The sequence below is a fragment of the Pongo pygmaeus genome, chromosome 2 (assembly GCF_028885625.2).
Source record: "Pongo pygmaeus isolate AG05252 chromosome 2, NHGRI_mPonPyg2-v2.0_pri, whole genome shotgun sequence".
NCBI lineage: Eukaryota > Metazoa > Chordata > Mammalia > Primates > Hominidae > Pongo > Pongo pygmaeus.
The window spans coordinates 117083034-117098890 of record NC_085930.1 but is presented as its reverse complement, the minus strand read 5'-3'; the positions used below and the strand labels follow the sequence as shown (position 1 = coordinate 117098890).

Genomic DNA, 15857 nt, shown 5'->3' with positions numbered 1-15857 from the left:
GTGAGCCATGATAGTAGCACTGTACTCCACCTGGATGACTGAGTGAAACCCTGTCAGGAAAGAAAGAAAAGAAAGGAAGGAAGGAGAAAAGAAAAGAAAAGAAAAAGAAGGAAGGAAGAAGGAAGGAAGGAAAGAAGGAAGGAAGGAAGGAGAAAGAAAGAAAGAAAGAAAGAAAGAAAGAAAGAAAGAAAGAAAGAAAGAAAGAAAGCAAGCAAGAAAGAAAGAAAGAAAGAAAGAAAGAAAGAAAGAAAGGAAGAAAGAGATTGAAATGTATATGAGTACCACAAGAAAAAAGAAAAAAGAAAGAGATTGAAATGTATATGAGTACCACAAGAAAAAAGAAAACATTGTTCAAAAGAATAATTTGTAGTTAACTGAATGGATAAAATAGTCCTATTCATAAACTCCTATTTTTCCCTGATGTTATCCTCCAGATGTCACTATTGAACAACCAACTCAAAAATCAGAGTTACCTGGGGGACACTGGTTGTTTCCCATCCTCTTCCTCATTATCATTTTGATTTTCTGCAAATAAATTCAGAAGAGAGGATCACATTAAGCAAATCATACTCCACACATGACCAAATTAGTGTCCAATCATGACACAAGGGCATTAACATTCTCAGCATAAGAATATGGTATTCTTACAGAAAAGGTCTAGGATGCCCTAGGTTAAGTCTTGGAAGAAGTAGATGAACCTGCTTTCCAGGCCCATGGGGAAGAATCTTCCTCTTCTGGTACATCATAATTGCATATCCTCTGGCCTGTATCTGTTAAGCAGTTAAACAAAACATTTCCCCAAGATCTTCAGGAACTGGATTAACTACTTTCTAGAAGTGTTGCTGCAATATTGACTTGTCTCTGTAGATGTCATGGTTGTTGAATGTTTAGAGGAATTTATACACAAGACTGAACTGAAGGATAAATTCTAAAAACCCTCTCATAATAAAAAGATTCTATGGTGTTACACAGAAAAATTGGCCATTAGCAGGGTGGCGAACTTAGGCCTCAGCCTTGCTTTATGGAAATTTATAAGCAAGGCAAAGATAGAAGTATTTATGTTCAGGTTTTGAGGTGAATGCTAAGCTAAGCCAATTTAAAGATAAGCCAACTTAAAGGAGAATAGAGACTGCAGCTGAGAGCAATAAAACCAAGGTAACGACATCCCCAAATCTATAGGCAAGGCTGCCAATGACCTTTGACAGGCATACTCCAAGGACATTGTTCAGGGACACAAATTACATCACTGCAGGAGACAAAAGACATTGTATCCAAGATAGGAGGTCTGACAGATGCCTCCTGTATACCTCCTGTACACAGGTGGGTATGAGTTTATCACCCCTACTTGAGGTCCAATAACCTGATACTGGGGCCAGAGAGACTAAGGCATGACATGGGCTGAGGAGGAGAGGGAAGCCCGCTGACCCACCTGATATCTGTGTTTAATATTTAATCCTACACTTCCTGATTCTAACCAATATGTATCTACAGGCCCTGTCCTCAGAGTTGAACTTTCTTAGCCTAGGCAGAGGTACAAAGGATATAGAATATAGAGGCTACATGGGAGAATGTTTAGCACTTCCTCCTCCCCTTCGTAATGTGAAGATTCACTGCCTACATCCAGAGCAGAGTCGACTTTCTCTTCCTCAGGTGTGATTTTGGCACACCTCTGAGGCTGGTGGGAATCAGAAGAGTCATGGCAAATTGAGCAAGTGGCAGAATATTCCTCCAGCAAGTTCTGAGGGACTTCCTTTTCTTCAGCCTGCTGTACCTCCCTGATGAGCCAGGTAGGATACAGATAACAGAGATGACAGAAGATTAAACCTGTTTTGACAGGAGGCATAAGTGAGTGGTCCCAAAAAGCAAAGGGGTGGTTCCCTTGAAGAGGGAACAGGCAATCCTCCTCTCTGCAACAGAGTGTGGCTGCCACAGGGGCCTGAGAAGAAGAGAGCAGCTGGAGCTCATTGCACTGGGCAGGTAGGATCTGAGGAGGGAGGAGACTCAGCTATCCCTGTATGGTGTAGATGTAACACACAGCACATGAAGAACCCTAACAGCTGCTACACCATGTGGCTCAGTTGGGTTGAATGTAACATACTATGGCCAAGAAAATATATGCTGAGCCACTGTAGACTCCAGAGATGGTGTGACTTCTAGGCCTTCTTCTTCTAATATTGTGATGGTCTAGGTACTTTTCTTGGTGTTTAACTTTGCTAGTTACTTCCTAATTCCTCTCCTTGTTAACTCTTTGCTGTTTATCTTAACTAATAAGGACCTAATGACAACTGTGTAGGAAGCAGATACGAAACTCCTCCTGGTTTTCACTACAGAAGAGAACGGGTCTCATCTGTGTGTGCAGGAAATCCCTAAGGCTGGTAAGTTCTCCTCAGGTCATGCTTCCAAGTACCACAAAGAAAATAGACAATCATGTCAACAGGGCTATTTGACTGTTGAATGAGTGCACTAAATCAATACGATCTGCAATTTTTTCCTTGCATCTAGAATCCATGACAACCTACACCTCTCTTGTCTTCTTTCTGAGGCCTTTTCCGTATTTTACCTACCCATTACCAGCTCCTGATTATTCATTGTTACCTGGAGGCAAGTGGTCCTTGGACTTTTTCAACTTTCTCATCTTTAGCATCTTCATTTCCAACTTCATCATTTTCTGCAAACAAATGCAGTAGTGTCCATTCAGATATTTCCCACTCTACCCACTGCAAACACAGTCAGATACACGAGCACTGAGACATGAACATCTATGTACAAGTCAGTGTTGCACTAAAAGCCCTCGTGTTTCATCTTTAGCTCTCACGTTTTTTGTGCTGGCAATGTGGTTCTGATCTGGAGAGCCACCATTATGACATGGGAACAAATTAAAAAGGCCTTTTTCCCCTCATATCACTGGAGCCTTGTCCATCTTCTCTCTGGACTTCAGCAGTTGTCTTCCCCTTCTGGTCACAGATCTGATTCCCAGGCACAGACTCCACATCCCCTCACAGCTCTCACTAAAACCTATTTCTTTCTCTTAGCAGAGGACAAACAACCCTGTCGCCCACTGTTCCATACATCAGGGGACTTCAAAGACCCTCCAAGTAGCTTCTGCTGTGTTGTCCCGGAAAATTCTCTCTACGAAGAGTGTTCCAGTCTTAACAACTTTCCTAACACCACATGCCACCACATCAACTACCTTATCTAACATCACACAGTGAGGGTCTTTGCCTTATTTTGAAATTCATTCATGTGTGTTCCCACATTTGAATGCTGTATCTACCATGCAGGAGATAATTTGTCCCCATTTCCAGTTAGACACAGACATCCAGGAAGGATAAATCACTGGCCTACAGTTACTAAGACATTGCTGAGAATAGAGCCTGGGAACTTCCATTCTTAGTCCAGGGCTCGCTCCACTCTTACAAGCTGCTTCCTGTCACATCCTCCTTCCTGTCCTTTAAAACTGGATGGATGATGCTTCTTGCTCCAAAGGCCAGTTCCATCAAGGAGGAAGGAGGATTTTGCCATACTGTGACCTCCAACCCATGGGTTTCTCATCTCTCTTCCTACACAGGAAGTCCTGATCATGTCATGGTACTAATGCTTAGTGGAAAGAAAGACCACCAATAAAATTGTCATTATGCAGGTGTGGAGGTCTGGAGTCTTCTCATAAGCCTAGGATTTTGCGTCATCAGGGCCTGTGACTGCCTTACTTGGGCTGAGCTTGCAGACAAGGCACTCTGCCAGCCTGTGCCCCTCAGCCAGCTGCTCTCGGAGGTCCTGCCCATGGTGGTTGTCAGGGTCATCATCAGTGAGAAGGGCCTTCAGATGCTGATTGAGTAAGAGGGAGGCATCTCTCCCTTCCCATAACCTCTTCCTTAACTGGGTCAGCTCTCACGCCTGAGAGTGAACTAGGGCTTTGTATCGCCTAAGGTAGGATAGTAGAGAAAATATAAGAGTGGAGAGGGATCAGTGATCAGTTCTAAGAATTGCAACAGAGATTTATGTGAGAATATCCTCAAGAAGCCCTCCAAGCAGAATTTTAGCACAGTTTTGGGGAAATGGCTCTGACAAACAGAAAAAGTTTTTTTTTGAGACAGAGTCTCACTCTGTCCCACAGGCTAGAGTACAGTGATGCAGTCTCGGCTCACTGCAACTTTGACTTCCCAGGTTCAAGATATCCTCCTGCCTCAGCCTCCCATGTAGCTAGGACTACAGGCACATGCCACCATGCCTGGCTAATTTTTGTATTTTTATTAGAGACAGGGTTTACGACATGTTGGCCAGGCTGGTCTCGAAATCCTGACCTCAGGTGATCCACCCTCCTCAGCCTACCAAAGTGCCGGGATCACAGGGGTGAGCCACCACGCCCAGCCAAAATATAATTTTTTACTAAAAGCCCCCCTCTGTATTAGAGTGCTTCTATAAGATTCCTCAACATTCAACTTTTTCCTGTGTAAAGAAAACTAGATTTCTTCCCAAATTTGTTTCAGAAAATTGTCCCTTTAGTTCCTCATTACATGTAAAAATAGCACACATAGCACAATATGCAGTGACTGGACACAAAGCCACACAGAAATGTGGCCAAGTACAGCTGAGGTTATTCGGAGAGATGAAAGAATGAAAGAATGGCAGGGTCAAGATAATAACATTCAAATGAATGAAAGAATGAGAAGCCAGTAAGTCAGGAGGTGATTCTAACTAAGGATAAAGAAAATGTGGTACTTATTTACAACGGAGTGCTATGCAGCCACAAAAAAGAATGAGATCCTGTTATTTGCAGCAACATGGATGAAACTGGAGGTTATTATGCAAAGTGAAATTAGCCAGGCAAAGAAAGACAAACATCGCATGGTGTCACTTATTTGTGGGATCTAAAAATCAAAACAATTGAACTCATGGTGATAGAGAGTAGAAGGATAGTCACCAGAGGTGGGGAAGCATAGTGGGAGCTGAGGTTATGGGGGTGGTTAATGTGTACAAAAAAAATAGAATGAATAAGACCTAGTATTTGATAGCACAACAGTGTGATGATAGCTAATAATATAATTGTACATTTAAAAATAACTAAAAGAGTATAATCAATTGTAACATAAACAACAAATTCTTGAGGGGATAGACACTCCATTTTATATGATGTCATTATTATCCATTGTATGCCTATACCAAAATATCTCAGGCACTCCATAAATATGTACACCTACTATGTACCCACAAACATTAAAATAAAACATTTAGAAAGAGAAAATGTAGTGGTGATTGCACAATATTTTGAATGTACTAAATGCTGCTGGGTTGTTCACTTTCCTTTGGTTAATTTTGTGTTTTACAAATGTTGCCTCAATAATTACTTGTTCCGAGTAACCATTGTAGCCCATAATTTACTAGCATTGTTGTTCTGTAATTGTTTCATAAATGTTTGCACGACATGTGCCTGCTATGTAAATTCCTGCCCTTCTCCTGGCCCAGGTTAGCTCTTATTTCTCCAGCTGAGCTGCCTCGCTTCAGAGACTCACACACCTTCCACCTGCCTGCCCCACCATACAGAGCCTCCCTCACCTGAGCTCCTCAGCTTGTGTCGACTTCTCTGCCAGCTTCTCCTCCTTGAACTGCATCTTCTCCCCTAGCTCAGATTCTGTGATGCCTTTGTGCTCCTCACACTAAGAAAAGACTCATCTGTCTCGGTGGGAGTTTGGACATGCTGCTGCGGTCGTTGCCTACAGGGGAGTGAGAAGTGACAGCATGCTGGCAGTCCTCACAGCCCTCGCTCGCTCTGGGCACCTCCTCTGCCTGGGCTCCCATTTTGGCGGCACTTGAGGAGCCCTTCAGCCCACCGCTGCACTGTGGGAGCCCCCTTCTGGGCTGGCCAAGGCCGAAGCGGGCTCCCTCAGCTTGCAGGGAGGTATGGAGGGAGAGGCGCGAGCGGGAACCAGGGTTGCGCTCAGCGCTTGCGGGCCAGCTGGAGTTCCGGGTGGGCGTGGGCTTGGCGGGCCCTGCACTCGGAGCAGCCGGCCGGCCCTGCCGGCCCTGGGCAATGAGGGGCTTAGCGCCCGGGCCAGAGGCTGCGGAGGGTGTACTGGGTCCCCCAGCAGTGCCAGCCCACCGACGCTGAGCTCGATTTCTCCTGGGCCTTAGCTGCCTTCCCGCAGGGCAGGGCTTGGGACCTGCAGCCCGCCATGCCTGAGCCTCCCACCCACTCCGTGGGCTCCTGTGCGGCCCGAGCCTCCCCGATGAGCGCCGCCCCCTGCTCCACTGCGCCCAGTCCCATCGACCACCCAAGGGCTGAGGAGTGCCGGCGCAGGTCGCGGGACTGGCAGGCAGCTCCACCTGCAGCCCCGGTGCGGGATCCACTGGGTGAAGACAGCTGGGCTCCTGAGTCTGGTGGGGACGTGGAGAACCTTTATGTCTAGCTCAAGGTTTGTAAACATACCAATCAGCACCCTGTGTCTAGCTCAGGGTTTGTGAATGCAGCAATGGACACTCTGTACCTAGCTACTCTGGTGGGGCCTTGGAGAACGTTTATGTCTAGCTTAAGGATTGTAAATACACCAGTCGGCACTCTGTATCTAGCTCAAGGTTTGCAAACACACCAATCAGCACCCTGTGTCTAGCTCAGGGTTTGTGAATGCACCAATCAACACTCTGTATCTACCTACTCTGGTGGGGCCTTGGAGAACCTTTGTGTCCACACTGTGTATCTACCTAATCTGGTGGGGACGTGGAGAACCTTTGTGTCTAGCTCAGGGATTGTAAACACACCAATCAGCACCCTGTCAAAACAGACCATTCAGCTCTACCAATCAGCAGGATGTGGGTAGGGCCAGATAAGAGAATAAAAGCAGGCTGCCCAAACCAGCAGTGGCAACCCGCTGGGGGTCCACTTCCACACTGTGGAAGCTTTGTTCTTTCTCTCTTTGCAATAAATCTTGCTGCTGCTCACTCTTTGGGTCCACACTGCCTTTATGAGCTGTAACACTCACCGCGAAGGTTTACAGCTTCACTCCTGAAGCCCGTGAGACCAGGAACCCACCCGGAGGAAGGAACAACTCCAGACGTGCGGCCTTAAGAGCTGTACCACTCACCGCGAAGGTCTGCAGCTTCACTCCTGAAGCCAGCGAGACCACGAACCCACCGGGAGGAACGAACAACTCCAGACGCGCCGCCTTAAGAGCTGTAACACTCACCGCAAAGGTCCGCAGCTTCGCTCCTGAGCCGGGGAGACCACGAACCCCACCAGAAGGAAGAAACTCTGAACACATCCGAACATCAGAAGGAACAAACTCCAGACGCGCCACCTTAAGAGCGGTAACACTCACCGCCAGGGTCGCGGCTTCATTCTTGAAGTCAGTGAGACCAAGAACCCACCAATTCCGGACACAGGAGGAGTCAGGGTCCACCCCAAGGACACAGGGATCCCCGGTACCAGGCTCTCGGCGGCACTTGATGCTGTCACTTACAGGTACCACAGTTTCTGGCAGGAGCAGACTTCTCTTTAGGCTCGTTTAAAGCAGGTGCTCTGTGCTACCATCACTTCTCCCAGTGCAGCTGTCACAGAGCTTTGCCTATTGGGCCTCCATATCTTTACCAACCTCCCAAATACAAGGCAGCTGATACTCCCCAATTTATGGATGAGGAAAGAAATACTCAAAGGCACATGAAATAAATAGAAAACATGACTCAATTGGAATGAGGCAGAGTCAGAATTCACATCCACTAAGGTGTGACTCAAAATCATGGGCCACTTTACCAAGCCTTGCAGCCTCTCCTGTAAAACACTAGGCTGGAACATAAAGCAGTGATTTCCTGTACAGTCAGGAAGGCCCCTAGAACTATGGGACTGATGGTTCCCTTGTATTGGGAATTTAAAGCACAAATACCACAGAGATTTTTTAAATCATATCTGGGCACAATTGAGTAAAATAAGAGGCATAAGACCATAAGGCCCTGAAAAAAATATGCCCAAATGCTAATAAAGTTTGTGTTAAATTAGAAATAGTAGCACAAATAACTAATAAATAGTTTTTACTCTGTGCCAAGGACTGTTCCAGGAGATTTACAATAACGAGTTCCAGTAATTCACTGCAGCAATTTACAGAGGTAGGAATTATTATAGGACCCCATTAACAGATAAGGAAACTGAGACAAAGAGAAGACAAACAACTTGGATTGGAGCCCAGCAGACTAGCCCAGGGTCCCTCCTCTCCACACTGCACTGTTACCTCGGCAGAGTCTTGGGCACTCCCTTTCTTCCTCTTTAGGAATAAGAGCCTGTGCTCCAGGAAGCAGGACTTCCCTCTCATCAGGGTCGTCCCTGCTCCTGATGCTGTCACTTATGGATACCACAGGTTCTATTCAGAGCAGACTCCTCATTAAGCTCCTGGAAAGCAGGGACTGTGAACTATCACCATCTTTCCCCCAGTGTGGACAGCACAGGGCTTTGCCTATTGGGCCTCAATAGACGCTTAAATTGAATAAAAGTTCATTAGTTCCAGACATTTACACCAACAGACAAAACGTTATTTGCCTGCAGGATTTTATATGGTACAGAAAGGATCCTGGTAAAAATGGTTTAGGCTGTTACTGAGAAAAACAGGAAGTTTTTTGTCGCATCAGGCATCAATAATTGGGATTTTAACTCTAACCCCACCCTACACTTCACTGCAAATGCGGAAAAGTTGCTAAATACTTTGTGTCCAGTTTTTCAATCCTCAGCAAAATGAGATTAAAATATCTACTTCTACCTTTCTGGGAGTAAGGGAAGGATGAAATTTATTTTGATGAAGAGAAGAGAGGAATCGGGTCTAAAGAGTGTTTAGTTTCTCAGAGAGAAGACAGTGATCACGCATCACTTTGGTGATAGTGAACCTGCAGAACTTACACGGTGAAACCCCATCTCTACTAAAAATACAAAAAATTAGCCAGCTGTGGTGGCGGGCGCCTGTAGTCCCAGCTACTCGGGAGGCTGAGGTAGGAGAATGGCACGAACCCGGGAGGTGGAGCTTGCAGTGAGCCGAGATCGCGCCACTGCACTCCAGCCTAGGCAACAGAGCGAGACTTCGTCTCAAAAAAAAAAGAACTTACTGTATTTCTGTAGCTGGCAGAAGCTTAAGAGACCAGAAATTTCTCTTTGAGGTCTCGGAACTGCTGTTCGCTCATTTTCAGCTGTGAGAGCAATTCCTGGTTGATTTCTAGGATGTTCATTTCTGCTCTCTCACTGGACAAAGGGCTGACAGACTCTGCTATGCTGATGTTTGTAGCAGAAGAGGTAGAGCCAGGGACTGGGGGAAGAAACCCAAACACAAGATGGGTTAAAAACTAGTGAAATCAAACAGATTTGATCAAGACTGAGGGATGACAATGACTGGAATTCTTACCTTACTGTTCAGAAAAACTTGATCAGCACCCCACAACACCTGAAAGTCCTTAACCACAAAAACAAAGTTTAAGGAGCCACAGCTTGGAGCAGAAGGCACTGCCTGTAGCTTAGACTCTGAAGAGAGTGAGGGAAGTAGTGCCCAGTGAGTTGGGTAACGGTATGCCGTTGCTATAACAGAATTAGAAGGTGGGGATGTCATGGGATCTTAGAGCCCCTGCCTTCCACTTGCCTAGGCCATGCTGAAACACAAGGCCTCCTGATCTCCCCTGAGGGTCACCACCGATGGGGACCACTCCCTCAGCTGTCATTCTGGGTATTTGTGTACCCTTGTGACAATACCACAGACCTATCTCCTTCCCAATAAATCTAAGCATATTTCTCATTGTTCATCCCTTATGTGTAAAAAATCAAGGCAGAAATTTCCCAACAGGTTTTATTTTCAATTGTTGTGATGCAGTCGCCCCCCTTCTCTTTAAGTAAAAACAGATCTGAAGGCTTTTCTACAAGTGAAAGATGTGGAACTTTTAGACTGCCATGATGTGCTTTTCTGGGTCTTCTGCAGTTTTTTCTGCATCTTCTAAAAAGCGTAGGACTAAAAGCAGAATATAATACTATGTGAGTGAATAATTCATTTTCAAAATGTTTTCTGTATTGTCTCAATATTCTTCTTGCGGCATCCCATTGTTATGTTGATTTCTTTTCCCTTACTAGGGCAGTATGTTGGCTTTTCACTACACTTACAACCAGTTTGACATCCTTACTTCTGAAGCTCTTCCACTATCTGTAGGCTGATTTGTATTTTAATGTCTCTAAATACTCCATTTCATACTTCTCAGTTATGGATGTCATTCTAGATTCACAATTGCTGTTTTCAAGATTTCAAGTGATCAAAATCATTTATGCATACCTCCTGAAAACATGCAGAGACCACCTATCTTGGGAAATCTTATAAAACTGAGGCTATTTTGTTGTTTTCATTTAGTTCCCCTATATATTAAACAGAACAGGGCCCATGAGCAGTTTTTATGGAATATTAGATGTTTTTTTGAGTTGGCCTAATACCATTGATCTGTGATTGTCTTCCACTAAAAGCATGATGAGATCAGTCATGGTCAGAGGTGGTTGGTGATCTGCAGGGTACATGTGTAATACCCTAGAGGAAGGTGCAGGTCATAATCCATTGTGGTTTTTATAGCACAATATATGTTTTATGGAGTTTTTACTCTGTTCTATTTACAAAGATTAAATTGAAGCTATGGTTTCGGGTTTTATACCTGAACTTAAAATTTTTCTGATTTCTTTCTTTCTTTTTTTGTTTTTCTTGAGACGGAGTTTCGCTGTTATTGCCCAAGGCTGGAGTACAATGGCACAATCTCAGCTCACTGCAACCTCTGCCTCCCGGGTTCAAGCAATTCTCCTGCCTCAGCCTCCTGAGTAGGTGGGATTACAGGCATGTGCCACCATGCCCAGCTAATTTTGTATTTTTGGTAGAGACAGGGTTTCTCCACATTGGTCAGGCTGGTCTCGAACTCCCAACCTCAGGTGATCTGCCTGCTTCAGCCTCCCAAAGTGCTGGGCTTACAGGCATGAGCCACCATGCCTGGCCTTAAAGTTTTTCTGATTTCTACATTGCAACTAAATTCTCCTGGAAATAGAAAAATACTTTTTATTACTTATAAGAACAAATAATTTGTTTGAGTTTTAAAGATGAAGCACTGGGGAGGAGCCAAGATGGCCGAATAGGAACAGCTCCCATCTACAGCTCCCAGCGCAAGCGACGCAGAAGATGGGTGATTTCTGCATTTCCATCTGAGGTACCGTGTTCATCTCACTAGGGAGTGCCAGACAGTGGGCGCAGGTCAGTGGGTGAGTGCACCGTGCACCAGCCGAAGCAGGGGCAAGGCATTGCCTCACTCGGGAAGTGCAAGTGGTCAGGGAGTTCCCTTTCCAGGGGTGACAGACGGCACCTGGAAAATCGGGCCACTCCCACCCGAATACTGTGCTTTTCCGACGGGCTTAGGAAACGGTGCCCCAGGAGAGTATAGCCCGCACCTGGCTCAGAGGGTCCTACGCCCACGGAGTCTCGCTGATTGCTAGCACAGCAGTCTGAGATCAAACAGCAAGTCGGCAGCGAGGCTGGGGGAGGGGCGCCCGCCATTGCCCAGGCTCGCTTAGGTAAACAAAGCAGCCTGGAAGCTTGAACTGGGTGGAGCCCACCACAGCTCAAGGAGGCCTGCCTGCCTCTGTAGGCTCCACCTCTGGGGGCAAGGCACAGACAAACAAAAAGACAGCAGTAACCTCTGCAGGCTTAAATGTCCCTGTCTGACAGCTTTGAGGAGAGCAGTGGTTCTCCCAGCACGCAGCTGGAGATCTGAGAACGGGCTGACTGCCTCCTCAAGTGGGTCCCTGACCCCTGACCCCCGAGCAGCCTAACTGGGAGACACCCCCCAGCAGGGGCAGACTGACACCTCACACGGCTGGCCAGGTACTCCAACAGACCTGCAGCTGAGGGTCCTGTCTGTTAGAAGGAAAACTAACAGAAAGGACATCCACACCAAAAACCCGTCTGTACATCACCATCATCAAAGACCAAAAGTAGATAAAACCACAAAGATGGGGAAAAAACAGAGCAGAAAAACTGGAAACTCTAAAAAGCAGAGCACCTCTCCTCCTCCAAAGGAACGCAGTTCCTCACCAGCAACGGAACAAAGCTGGACGGAGAATGACTTTGACGAGCTGAGAGAAGAAGGCTTCAGACCATCAAATTACTCCGAGCTACGGGAGGATATTCAAACCAAAGGCAAAGAAGTTGAAAACTTTGAAAAAAATTTAGAAGAATGTATAACTAGAATAACCAATACAGAGAAGTGCTTAAAGGAGCTGATGGAGCTGAAAACCAAGGCTAGAGAACTACGTGAAGAATGCAGAAGCCTCAGGAGCCAATGCGATCAAATGGAAGAAAGGGTATCAGCCCTGGAAGATGAAATGAATGAAATGAAGCGAGAAGGGAAGTTTAGAGAAAAAAGAATAAAAAGAAACGAGCAAAGCCTCCAAGAAATGTGGGACTATGTGAAAAGACCAAATCTACGTCTGATTGGTGTACCTGAAAGTGACAGGGAGAATGGAAACAAGTTGGAAAACACTCTGCAGGATATTATCCAGGAGAACTTCCCCAATCTAGCAAGGCAGGCCAACATTCAGATTCAGGAAATACAGAGAACGCCACAAAGATACTCCTCGAGAAGAGTAACTCCAAGACACATAATTGTCAGATTCACCAAACTTGAAATGAAGGAAAAAATGTTAAGGGCAGCCAGAGAGAAAGGTCGGGTTACCATCAAAGGGAAGCCCATCAGACTAACAGCGGATCTCTCGGCAGAAACCCTACAAGCCAGAAGAGAGTGGGGGCCAATATTCAACATTCTTAAAGAAAAGAATTTTCAACCCAGAATTTCATATCCTGCCAAACTAAGCTTCATAAGTGAAGGAGAAATAAAATACTTTACAGACAAGCAAATGCTGAGAGATTTTGTCACCACCAGGCCTGCCCTAAAAGAGCTCCTGAAGGAAGCGCTAAACATGGAAAGGCACAACCGGTACCAGCCACTGCAAAATCATACCGAAATGTAAAGACCATCGAGACTAGGAAGAGACTGCATCAACTAACGAGCAAAATAACCAGCTAACATCATAATGACAGGATCAGATTCACACATAACAATATTAACTTTAAATGTAAATGGACTAAATGCTCCAATTAAAAGACACAGACTGGCAAATTGGATAAAGACTCAAGACCCATCAGTGTGCTGTATTCAGGAAACCCATCTCAAGTGCAGAGACACACATAGGCTCAGAATAAAAGGATGGAGGAAGATCTACCAAGCAAATGGAAAACAAAAAAAGGCAGGGGTTGCAATCCTAGTCTCTGATAAAACAGACTTTAAACCAACAAAGATCAAAAGAGACAAAGAAGGCCATTACATAATGGTAAAGGGAATAATTCAACAAGAAGAGCTAACTATCCTAAATATATATGCACCCAATACAGGAGCACCCAGATTCATAAAGCAAGTCCTGAGTGACCTACAAAGAGACTTAGACTCCCACACATAAATAATGGGAGACTTTAACACCCCACTGTCAACATTAGACAGATCAACGAGACAGAAAGTCAACAAGGATACCCAGGAATTGAACTCAGCTCTGCACCAAGCAGACCTAATAGATATCTACAGAACTCTCCACCCCAAATCAACAGAATATACCTTTTTTTCAGCACCACACCACACCTATTCCAAAATTGACCATATACTTGGAAGTAAAGCTCTCCTCAATAAATGTAAAAGAACAGAAATTATAACAAACTATCTCTCAGATCACAGTGCAATCAAGCTAGAACTCAGGATTAAGAATCTCACTCAAAACCGCTCAACTACATGGAAACTGAACAACCTGCTCCTGAATGACTACTGGGTACATAACGAAATGAAGGCAGAAATAAAGATGTTCTTTGAAACCAATGAGAACAAAGACACAACATACCAGAATCTCTGGGATGCATTCAAAGCAGTGTGTAGAGGGAAATTTATAGCACTAAATGCCCACAAGAGAAAGCAGGAAGGATCCAAAATTGACACCCTAACATCACAATTAAAAGAACTAGAAAAGCAAGAGCAAACACATTGAAAAGCTAGCAGAAGGCAAGAAATAACTAAAATCAGAGCAGAACTGAAGGAAATAGAGACACAAAAAACCCTTCAAAAAATAAATGAATCCAGGAGCTGGTTTTTTGAAAGGATCAACAAAATTGATAGACCGCTAGCAAGATTAATAAAGAAAAAAAGAGAGAAGAATCAAATAGATGCAATAAAAAATGATAAAGGGGATATCACCGCCGATCCCACAGAAATACAAACTACCATCAGAGAATATTACAAACACCTCTACGCAAATAAACTAGAAAATCTAGAAGAAATGGATAAATTCCTCAACACATACACCCTCCCAAGACTAAACCAGGAAGAAGTTGAACCTCTGAATAGACCAATAACAGGAGCTGAAATTGTGGCAATAATCAATAGCTTACCAACTAAAAAAAGTCCAGGACCAGATGGGTTCACAGCCGAATTCTACCAGAGGTACAAGGAGGAGCTGGTACCATTCCTTCTGAAACTATTCCAATCAATAGAAAAAGAGGGAATCCTCCCTAACTCATTTTATGAGGCCAGCATCATCCTGATACCAAAGCCTGGCAGAGACACAACCAAAAAAAGAGAATTTTAGACCAATATCCTTGATGAACATTGATGCAAAAATCCTCAATAAAATACTGGCAAACCAAATCCAGCAGCACATCAAAAAGCTTATCCACCATGATCAAGTGGGCTTCATCCCTGGGATGCAAGGCTGGTTCAATATACACAAATCAATAAATGTAATCCAGCATATAAACAGGACCAAAGACAAAAACCACATGATTATCTCAATAGATGCAGAAAAGGCCTTTGACAAAATTCAACAACCCTTCATGCTAAAAACTCTCAATAAATTAGGTATTGATGGGACGTATCTCAAAATAATAAGAGCTATTTCTGACAAACCCACAGCCAATATCATACTGAATGGGCAAAAACTGGAAGCATTCCCTTTGAAAACTGGCACAAGACAGGGATGCCCTCTCTCACCACTTCTATTCAACATAGTGTTGGAAGTTCTGGCCAAGGCAATTAGGCAAGAGAAGGAAATCAAGGGTATTCAATTAGGAAAAGAGGAAGTCAAATTGTCCCTGTTTGCAGATGACATGATAGTATATCAAGAAAACCCCATTGTCTCAGCCCAAAATCTCCTTAAGCTGATAAGCCACTTCAGCAAAGTCTCAGGATACAAAATCAATGTACAAAAATCACAAGCATTCTTATACATCAATAACAGACAAACAGAGAGCCAAATCATGAGTGAACTCCCATTCACAATTGCTTCAAAGAGAATAAAATACCTAGGAATCCAACTTACAAGGGATGTGAAGGACCTCTTCAAGGAGAACTACAAACCACTGCTCAAGGAAATAAAAGAGGATACAAACAAATGGAAGAACATTCCATGCTCATGGGTAGGAAGAATCAATATCATGAAAATGGCCATCCTTCTCAAGGTAATTTACAGATTCAATGCCATCCCCATCAAGTTACCAATGACTTTCTTCACAGAATTGGAAAAAACTACTTTAAAGTTCATATGGAACCAAAAAAGAGCCCGCATCGCCAAGTCAATCCTAAGCCAAAAGAACAAAGCTGGAGGCATCACACTACCTGACTTCAAACTATACTACAAGGCTACAGTAACCAAAACAGCATGGTACTGGTACCAAAACAGAGATATAGATCAGTGGAACAGAACAGAGCCCTCAGAAATAATGCCACATATCTACAACTATCTGATCTTTGACAAACCTGAGAAAAACAAGAAATGGGGAAACAATTCCCTA

The 15857-nt window shown here is 44.4% G+C and overlaps 1 pseudogene; it reads right to left on the bottom strand.

Moving 5' to 3' along the window:
• The window catches only part of LOC129032903 (neuroblastoma breakpoint family member 6-like), a 31469-nt pseudogene extending 22274 nt beyond the window's left edge, over window positions 1–9195 (bottom strand).
• Between the last annotated feature and the right edge of the window lie 6662 nt (window positions 9196–15857).